This window comes from Lathyrus oleraceus, chromosome 7 (genome assembly GCF_024323335.1).
Source record: "Lathyrus oleraceus cultivar Zhongwan6 chromosome 7, CAAS_Psat_ZW6_1.0, whole genome shotgun sequence".
Classification (NCBI taxonomy): domain Eukaryota; kingdom Viridiplantae; phylum Streptophyta; class Magnoliopsida; order Fabales; family Fabaceae; genus Lathyrus; species Lathyrus oleraceus.
In genome coordinates this window covers 271,124,536-271,134,867 of record NC_066585.1, presented here as the reverse complement: position 1 = coordinate 271,134,867, position 10,332 = coordinate 271,124,536, and the positions used below count along the sequence as shown (strand labels likewise).

At 33.6% G+C, this 10,332-nt stretch overlaps 1 long non-coding RNA gene across 1 annotated transcript; it reads right to left on the bottom strand.

Annotated features, from left to right (window-relative positions):
• Positions 1 to 7,531: 7,531 nt before the first annotated feature.
• LOC127106484 (uncharacterized) lies at positions 7,532 to 9,588 on the bottom strand. Its single transcript, XR_007795409.1, has 2 exons — positions 9,077 to 9,588; positions 7,532 to 8,392 (listed from the first exon to the last, which is right to left on the bottom strand). It is a non-coding gene; the product is annotated as an uncharacterized LOC127106484 (long non-coding RNA).
• Positions 9,589 to 10,332: the final 744 nt, after the last annotated feature.

The following is a 10,332-nucleotide window of genomic DNA, read 5'->3' as shown; positions in this document are numbered from 1 at the left end:
GCTTCGACTCGATACGGAGAATCTCATTTTTACTGTTTGAGATACTGCTTCATCAATATGAAGAGTCTCATTTCAGATATTTTTTTTAGAGATACTGCTCTAAGTATCCTCGGAAAGTCTTAGGTTCAATTAAAGTATTTTTCCCTTGCTGGGATATTTTAATTCTATCATATAAGATGCTGTTTCGACTCGGTACAGAGAATCTCACTTTTACTATTGAGATGCTGCTTCATCGATATGAAGAGTCTCATGCCAAATTTCCTTTATACTGCTCTAGCATCTTGAAATTTTTTGAGTTTTAGCTAGGGATGTCATTCCATTGCTAACATATCTTGACTGTAACGTCCAAGATACTGTTCTGACAACTCCCAGAAAGTCTTGACTGTTCCATTTTACTGTGAGATGATGTCTTTTTGCCATTTCTCACCGCATTTTCTTCCTGTATTTTTTTTTCCTTTCATTGCCTAGGACAAAATTTGGGTCTTCTTGTATTTAATTATCTTCCACCGTGAATGTGTAAAGACTACTGTCATTATCACTTACCGGTTTGAGGTAATTAAATAGGGGCAGCTGTCATACCCCAATTTTGTCCGGCCATTTTGGTTTATCCATGAGATTGCTTTGTTTTAAAAGGGCCATTTACATAGACATGTCCATGATTAATGTTGCAAAATATGGTTTGAATCTTTTTACGACACTGATCCAAAAGTCCATTCGATTATCAGTAAGTATTAAGAGACATGATTATTTTCATGATCACTTGTCATTAAACCCATTTGCACATTTCAAACAAATACCAAATCTCTAAACCGTTCATAAAAAAAAACCTTAAACTAAACTTGCATCTTTTCTAAATATGACTGTGTTTAGTTTATATCAGGATACCACATATATGAGTATTAGATTGGTTTTTAGGATCAAGTTTGAAATTGCAACATTTTTTTGTAGCATGTTTTATGCTAGACCTTTTGGCATGTTTTATTAATGTGCTAAAGTTAATCGAGTTGAAAATCCATTAAAATTACATTTTTTGGGCCCAACCCATTTTTAAATTTGAGATATAGCTTAGAATTTTCTTTTTTATTAATACAATTAAATTGTTAAGACAAAATTTAAAATTAAAAAAAAGAGACCAATTGCACAAATAAATATTAATCCAAACAATATTCCAAATAATAGAAAATACACTTTAATAATTCAATTCTTTCCCAAATCCAACAAGTTACAATTGCTATTAGACTTGTAATTCAATAAGTTACAGATAAATCCAAATATACACATTTGTCTTAAAATAAAACCTTAAATAATTACATTTTCTAATTAAATAAAAAAGGTGTTGTTGGTGACCAAAAGCTGGCGCCTCCAAGTTTGGCATTTCTTACAAGCCACCTTCATCAAGTCACTTCCAAAGTTGTAATATGCAGAGAACAAAATCAGCTTATTTTAAAAGCACTTTCCAAAAGCTCTTAAGAAACTGCAAAACAACAAAATAAATCACTCAGATTAAAGCTTTACCCAGCAAATTAACATAAACATCCAAAAAGCATGTCAAAGTTGATCTAAAACAGGAACAAACTAAATCCCACATAATCTGGGGATGAGAAAATCGAAAAAGGGGGAAGTTGTTTCTAAGATTGAGATTTCTTCATAAACAGAGAGAGGATTAACAGATGAAAAAAAACAAATCCAAAACATTCGTTAAAGCTCTGAGAATTCTAAGCTTACTGAGATTTCACACTGAATCTCAGCAAGTTTGAGCTAAAGAGCCACCACCTTTAACAACAACAGAGCAGCGATACCCAAAACAAGAAGAACTGAGAGAAGAAGGAGGAAACGCGAAGCAGAAATCAAAAGAGGAGAAAGATAGTACTGAAAGAACTTACCGAAGGTATCCGTGGTCGATCGTCCGGTGAAATTTTCTTTCCTTTTGCTTGATGATGCTTCGATACCCTAGTTTGTTCTGTATAACTTATAACTCTCATGCTTCCAAATCGTTTTTTTTGTGATTTATGGTATAGAAATTGGATTAGGAATCTAGGTTATACGCTTTTTTTCTGGTTCAGATTTTGGTGATGTTAGAACTTTTCTGCTAGATCCAAATGAGGGCTTGGGGGAATCGGAGGGTTTATGGTCGAATAACCTTTGGTTTTGTGTGTTAAAAACAAACAGAACGTTAAATGAGAGAGAACAGAGTGAAGGTTCCTTCATTAGTTTTGATATTAATATAATATGGCTGATGATCTTCTTATTCGAATAAGTACTCATTAATTTCTTTGAATGACAATTAACGTTTTAATTTTGGAATAGGCAGGGACCTTTAATTAGCTGTATTAGTTTTAATTAGGCTAGTAGATTTGGCATCATTATACATCCTGATTTATCCTATTTGGTTTAGATATTATTTTTTTTATAAAAATACTTTAATTAAATATTAAAATGACTATGATTAATTAATAATAGTAGAAATATTTATTAGCTTGATTTTGATTACTATTTTCAATTCACTTTTTTTTTGTTAGAACATTACAATTGATTAAATAGGAGATTTAATTATTAATGCCAACAAATATTTTTCTTCTAAAGTGAATCCAATCTTGGTCCAAGGCCAAGTATTCTCGTTTAAGGCCCGATTGATTCTAACGAATTCGAATCCAAGTCCAAGCCTTTTATTAATATTCTCTTAAAAATATTTAAGTCATTTTTAAATGAAAAGGAGATTAATGAGCATCCGCTTTATTAATCTCTCGATTATTCAAATAATTGGCGTGCGCCATATTGCTCGAGTTTTTGTCATTTAATTAAAACCTTAAAAAACTCTATAAAATTAAAATCATTTTCCTAATTTAATTATTCTAAAAATATCTATTCTACGTAATTAGTTTAATTATTCTAAAAAACTCTATTTTAAATAATTAATTTTTTAAATGAAAAGGAGATTAATGAGCATCCGCTTTATTATCTCTCGATTATTCGAATAATTGGCGTACGTCATATTGCTCGAGTTTTTGTCATTTAATTAAAAATCCTAAAAATCCATAAAATTAATATATCCCCCCAAATTAAATAATTAAGTTCTAAAAGTTTTTTTTAGTAATTAATATTTAAATGAAAAGGAGATTAATAAGCTTCCGCTTTATTATCTCTCGATTATTCGAATAATTGGCGTACGCCATATTGCTCGAATTTTTGTCATTTAATTAACACCTTAAAAAATCTATAAAATTAAAATTACTTTCTCAAATTGATTACAAATCCTAAAAGCATTATTTAAATTAATTTTGAATGAAAAGGAGAATAGTAAGCTTCCGCTTTATTATCTCTCGATTATTCGAATAATTGGCGTACGCCATATTGCTCGAATTTTCGTCATTTAATTAAAACCTTAAAATTATATAAAATTAAAATCATTTTCCCAATTTAATTATTCTAAAAGTCTCTATTTTAAATAATTAATCTTTAAATGAAAAGGAGATTAATGAGCATCCGCTCCATTATCTCTCGATTATTCGAATAATTGGCGTACGCCATATTGCTCAAATTTTTGTCATTTAATTAAAACCCCAAAACTCCTTAAAACTAAAATTACTCCCTCAATTAATTATAAATTCTAAAAGCTTTATTTTAATAATTAATCTTTGAATGAAAAGGAGAATAGTGAGCATCCGCTTCATTATCTCTCGATTATTCGAATAATTGGCGTACGCCACATTGCTCGAATCTTCGTCGTCAAATTAAAACACAGTCGAATAAATTCAAACCATTTTCAAAAACCAAACAAAACCCCCAAACACATCAATTCAACTTGTCACCCCGTGTGACCAAAACCCTTTCAAAAGAACACTGTCAATCCTTTCTAATGCGCACAACAAACCAGTGCTTAAGCCTCCGCCGAGAGTAGACAAGTCAGCGTTTAGCCTTTAGAACGCCGACCTACACAGTCGTTCATCAAACAAAACACACCAAAACCGTAGTTCCCCGAACTACGAATGCTCTGATTTCCTTATTGCACCATAAGGATACGTAGGCACGAGATTGCGAGATCTTGGCGAGCACACTAATAAAAAACCTCCCATTTCCCCCCTCCTGAGGTCTTCACCCATATCTATCATCAATTCTAATTACCCGAAGAAAAGCAAATAACATGTAATTAACATTCAAATAGCAAATTGGACTAAAAGGTTCCCGTTGAGTACAACGGACGTGAGGGGTGCTAATACCTTCCCCTTGCGTAATCGACTCCCGAACCCGAATATGGTTGCGACGACCATTATTCTATTTTTCTTAAAGGTTTTATCGATATTTTCCTATTCCTTAATTGGAATAAATAAAGTTCGGTGGCGACTCTGTTCAAACTAATTTTTCCGCGACCATCGCGAGGAATCGTATTTTTCGAGATGCGACAGTGACGATGATGTTGAGGTAAATGAGTTGGTTCTACAATTGTAAGTAGTATAGCTGGATTGTGCCTATAAATGTTTTGATGAATTAGGAGTAAGTAGTGAGGAGAACCCGACAGAACCCAAACTAAAAGAACTCCCTGAGCATTTGAAATATGTTTTTCTAAGTCAAGAAAAGAGGCACCCCACAATTATTATTAGTACTCTTTTAAAAATTTAAAAAGATAAGTTGTTACTTGTACTAAAAAAAATAAAGAAGCATTGGGGTGGAATGTAGCAGAATTGAAGGGGATTAGTCCAGCATACTGCATGCATAAAATCAAACTGGAGGAATAATTTAAACTGGTTGTTCAACCTCAACGACGCTTAAATCCAGCCATGAAAGAAGTGATAAGAAAAGAAGTCCTTAAGTTACTTGAAGCAAGTATGATTTATCCTATTTTCGGTAGTTCGTGGGTAAGTCCAGTGCATGTTGTTCCAAAAAAAGGGGGCACCACAGTTATTAGTAATGAAAAAAATGAATTAATCCCAATATGTTCTGTAACGGGATGGAGAATGTGTATTGATTATCGCAGCTTAAATATAGCTACATTGAAGGATCATTTTCCATTGCTATTTATGTACCAAATGCTTGAAAGATTAGTCGGACAAGTCTACTACTATTTTCTGAATGGATATTCGGGATACAACCCAATTGCTCTAGATCTCATTGATTAGGTGAAAACCGCATTCACATGCCCATTCACAGTTTTTACGTACTGAAGGATGCCCTTCGAATTATGTAATGCGCCAATAATTTTCCAAAGGTGCATGCTTTCTATTTTTTTTGACACAGTTGAAAACTCAATAGAGGCATTTATGGATGATTTTCTAATTTTGGTAAATCATTAGATAGTTGTATCTATTAATTGAATAATGTCCTTAAGAGATGTACCGAGACAAACTTGATGTTAAATTGGAAAAAATGTCATTTTATGATAACTGAAGGTGTTGTTCTTGGCCATAAAATTTCTACTAAAGGCATAAAGGCCGATCAAGCAAAAATTGAAGTGATAGAAAAACTTCCACCTCCGGTAAATGTTAAAAGAGTAAGGAGCTTTCTCGATCATGCAGGTTTTTATAGGAGGTTTGATTAAAGAATTTTCAAAATTTTCAAAACCTTTATGTAACCTGTTGATCAAAGAAAACAAATTCAACTTTGATAAAGATTGCCTACACTCTTTTTTGGTCATAAAAAATAAATTGACAACATCTCTGGTCATTGTGTCCCTGAATTGAGAGCTTCCTTTTGAAATTATGTGTGGTGCAAGTGATTATGAGGTTGGCGCAGTTCTTGGCCAAAGACACACAAATTTTTTCCATGTAATTCACTATGCTAGCAAGGTTTTACATGATAACCTAGTTAACTACACCACCATTGAAAAAGAATTGCTAGCGGTAGTATTTTCTTTAGAAAAATTTGTGCCTTTATTTAATTGGTTCCAAGGTTATTATTTTTACAGATCGTGCAACTTTGAAGTATTTATTCAACATGAGTGATTTCAAACCCAGATTGCTAAGATGAGTATTTTTGTTGCAAGAATTTGATATGGAAATTAAAGACAAGAAAAGAGTAGAGGATGTGGTGGCATACCACCTCTCAAGGTTAGAAAATGTGGAAGTGACCAAAAATAAGCAAGGTATTACATAAACCTTCTAGGACGAGCAACTAATGGCATTTAGTGAAAGATCATGGTTTGCAGACATGGCAAATTATAAGAGGACAAATGCAGTTCCAGAAGAATGAATTTGGCAACAAAGTAAACACTTCTATAAATAAGAAAATCTTCATTTGTTGAATGATTCATACTTGTTTAAGAGAAACCCTGACGATTTACTTTGCATGTGTGTTGCAGGTAAATAAGCGAATAACATTATGTGGCACTACCATAGCTCAACTTATGGGGGGACACCATAGTGGAGAGAGAACAACATCTAAGATACTGCAAAGTGAGTTTTGATGGCCTACTTTCTTTAATGACTATAAATTATATGTGTCTATATACCATGAATGCAACAAATATAATAACATCTCAAAACGAGATGAAATGCCTTTAAATATAATATTGGAAGTATAACCATTTCATTGTTGGGGGAATTTATTTCATGAGTCCATTTCCCCAATCAAATATGTATCTTCATATTCTTGTATGTGTTGACTATGTTACTAAATGTGTGGAAGAAATTGCTTGCAGTGCTAATGATGCCCGAACTGTGACTAATTTTTTTTAAAAAGAATATTTTTGCTAGGTTCGTTGTACCAAGGGTATTGATCGATGACAGAGGGACGCATTTCTGCAATAGGTATTTGGAAAGACTATTAGAAAAATATATTGTTAAACATAAGGTATAAACACCATATTGTGGTAACCCAAAATATGCCATCCCCTTTCCATTTTTTTATTTGAAATTCATCTGCACTCATTCGTGCCTTATTCATGTGCATCATGCATTCACTCTAACAAACATAATAGATTCAAAGCTTGTGAATAACAATTTGGTTTTGCTTGGTCTTAGGGGATTACATCTTGACTGGTTATTCATGTAAACTCTAGTTTATTTGGCTGAGCCACCCTAACTTAACGGGATACCCTAGTTTGAATCTCTTTGGTTGATCAAGGAAACCCCAATTGTTTGTGGGTCATTTGTTTGAAGTATCATTGCCTATTTTTCCAGCCGTGGACCCTATGGCTTGCAACCCCAGTCCCCTGATTCATTATTATCTTTCTAATCCTCGTTTGTCTTTGTGTCTTGACTAAAGAATTTGATGTGTGCTTGAGACCCTAATTTAGGAGGTTAAACCATTTGGTCATTGGTGGATGGCATCATGCTTTTGTGGTTGTTGATCCAGTTGATTCAAGGCCTTAGACTGTTCATGTTAATTCACGGTACTGGATGCATTTGTATTGCTTCTATTAAAGTTTCATGATTTGCATTCATATCATTAATGGTTTCATTCTAATTCATTGGTTCACAACTTTTAGTTCGGCAATGCATTTATAAGTCCATTTGTTCTTAATGCATGATTCAAGGTTTAGATTCAAATTTGAAGTCTTGATGGGAAAGTCACAATTTGAAACAAAAATATCTCTGCATTAAAATAAATAGGCTAATTTTCATTCAATTGTTCATTTCATCCATACATTGCCAATGTTGCATTAAAAATATCTTTGACCCTACAATTAACTTTGGTCAATTGTTGACTTTTTGGTAAGGCAACTCACCTCATCCATCAACTTAACCCTAATCTCTATCTCTTCTTCATGTTATAGACCATTCTTCCTTGGTACTTCCAAGTCCATGAGTTTGCTCATGGTAGCCATGGTGTTACTTCTTTAATGTTTCTTCATGAACCATGCTTAACCCTGCACCCATCAAACAATTAGGAGCATACAAGTACTAAAAATCCAGCATAACAGTCTAATAAGAAAACATAGTTTCGGTCCCACCAATAGACTGCAAGGTAATGCACTAAACACATTGACAACTAACAAAGTTGCAAGCATAAAAATCCTTCACATAACCATCAATCAAAGACCTCCATGACCGAGCATACCTCTCCTGCATTGACTCAAAAACTTTCTGAGCCAAAACCATTTCCCCACACTTGGCATAACCATCTAACATGGATTTCCATGAAGCAAATATTTTCCCTAAATACTATCAAAACGTTATGAGCCCATATAATATTCCCACAAGAAGCATGCATATGAATCAATTAATTTTGGATATATCCATCAGACTCGTGCCTAGTTTTTATAATACACAGTTACACCACTTTCCTGTTTTGAAAGGTGTGCTAAGGCCTTCACAAGAAATGGGTGTTAAGCAGCCTGGTGCAACCCTGTGTCGCAACATCTTTAAAAATAAATAGGGAATGGATTGGATTGTATTCCGGCTAGAGATTGTTGGACTGGAAAGTTGGGAGAAAACCCGATAGGAATAATCATCGTCACCTGTAATTAACAAATTGAATCAGTTTCAATTCTAACTATTGCAGCAATACATCTCTAACAACAGCCCTGCAACAACAAGTCTAACCAACAACTTAACAAAGTCACTCTAACATTTCCTCTATTAACAGAACAATAACAAACTTCACAGTTAAAATAGAATTCACAAAAACCATTTCAAAAACATTTCAATTGAATTTTCACTAAATGTCATAGCAGTATTTTCATTTCATTTAAAACAGCATTTCAATTGTGACATTTCACTTGAGTTTCATTTTGAATTTCCTTTCAACTAACTATTGAATTTCTAACTAACTAACACATTTCATTTTCATTTGGATTACATCTATAACTAACTGAATTAACCTATAACTACATTAACAGAATTCCTAATTTCGTGAGAATGTGGAAGCAATTCCAAGTGAAATTCGTAACTGAAGTCGAGGTCACAAGCCAGTTTTCCTTTCATTCAAAAAACAGTTTCGTTCACTCACAGATTAAAGATTTAATCATCAAACAGAATTATCATTCATCAATAGAAGCGGATTCAAACAGAATATACATTCGTTCACTAACACACACATCACGCAAGCCTCAAATTTAATCGCGCAATCAAAGAAGCAACAATCACAGAATCAGTTGCAGAAGGAGAAAAACGACTTAGAATCAAAGAAAATAAGTTTATACATGTTGTCATCGCGGCGTCGAAAAATGGAGAGTCTTCAATTTCGCTTCAGTTTACATTCAGTTTCAATTGCACAATTTTGATAACTGATTGAGCTTGTAAAGTATGAATGATCGAACCGAATTGAGGTAGATTCTAAAACGTGACATTGAGCTCTGAAAATGCGGCACCAAAATGCAATGCGATACAGACGCGATACTACATCCAATACGCGAATCCTGAGCGACGAGTTGGAGTTTCTGAATGCGAAGCCATGAACACTTGGGAATTGATGAACGTGATGTTGAACATTGTTGATTTGTGGAAGAAACACGTTTACATCTGAAGTTGGTGATGCGGCGAAATGTGACGATGATGCGAGGAACCTTGAACTCGAACATGAATCCATGATCAATGATTTAGAAGAACGTGAGGATGAACACGAAGGATCGCGGCGTTCTTCCGCGTAGGCGCGGTGAGCGTGTTTTCAAGTTTGAAGTTTCTGAGTGTGTCCCTATGAAAGGAAGCTCGTGAATCCGGTTTTTTGGGCCTAAGGCCCAAACCAAGTGCTTCAGCTTTTTTTCTTCTTGTTTTAGTTTTGCCGCTGCAACACTAGGGCCAATAGGCCCAGAATGGGCCCTTGCACCTAGGGGTGTGCAAAATAACCAATAACCATGAATCAAATTTCTATCCACTTATAAACTGATTTCTAAAAAATAAATTGGTTTTATGAAAATGGTTTTAAGAACCAAACCGAACCATATATATGGTTCAATTTGGTTTGGTTCATTATCCATGCACACCCCTACTTGCACCCAAGGTGCTCTTCCAATTCACCCCCATCCGCAGGCTGGCACCCGATTTCGGAGCCAAGGTCCATTTTCTTTTCTTTTTGGGGCTTTATTTTCTTATTTTTTATTTAATTAGGATTAGGTTTTAATTAGCTCAATTAGAGTTTCAAGACCCAATTAGATTCTAGAAATATTAGTTAATTAGGATTAGATCTTGATTAGTTTAATTAGAATAATGTGTTTTTAGAATCTTAGAATTAGAACTTTAGAATTAGAAGTTTTTAATTGTTTAGATTTAATTAAGTATTAATTATACTTTTTATTTGTTAGAAATTAATTCAATATTAGCAATTTGTACATAATTACCATTTCCCCTTAGGACTTAGAATCTTGATTTTTCATGCATATTCCCTCAGTGTAGGGCATTAATCACATGTGTCTGATTTTATTTAGTTGATAAATTTAATAGATTTATTTTATACCTAGTT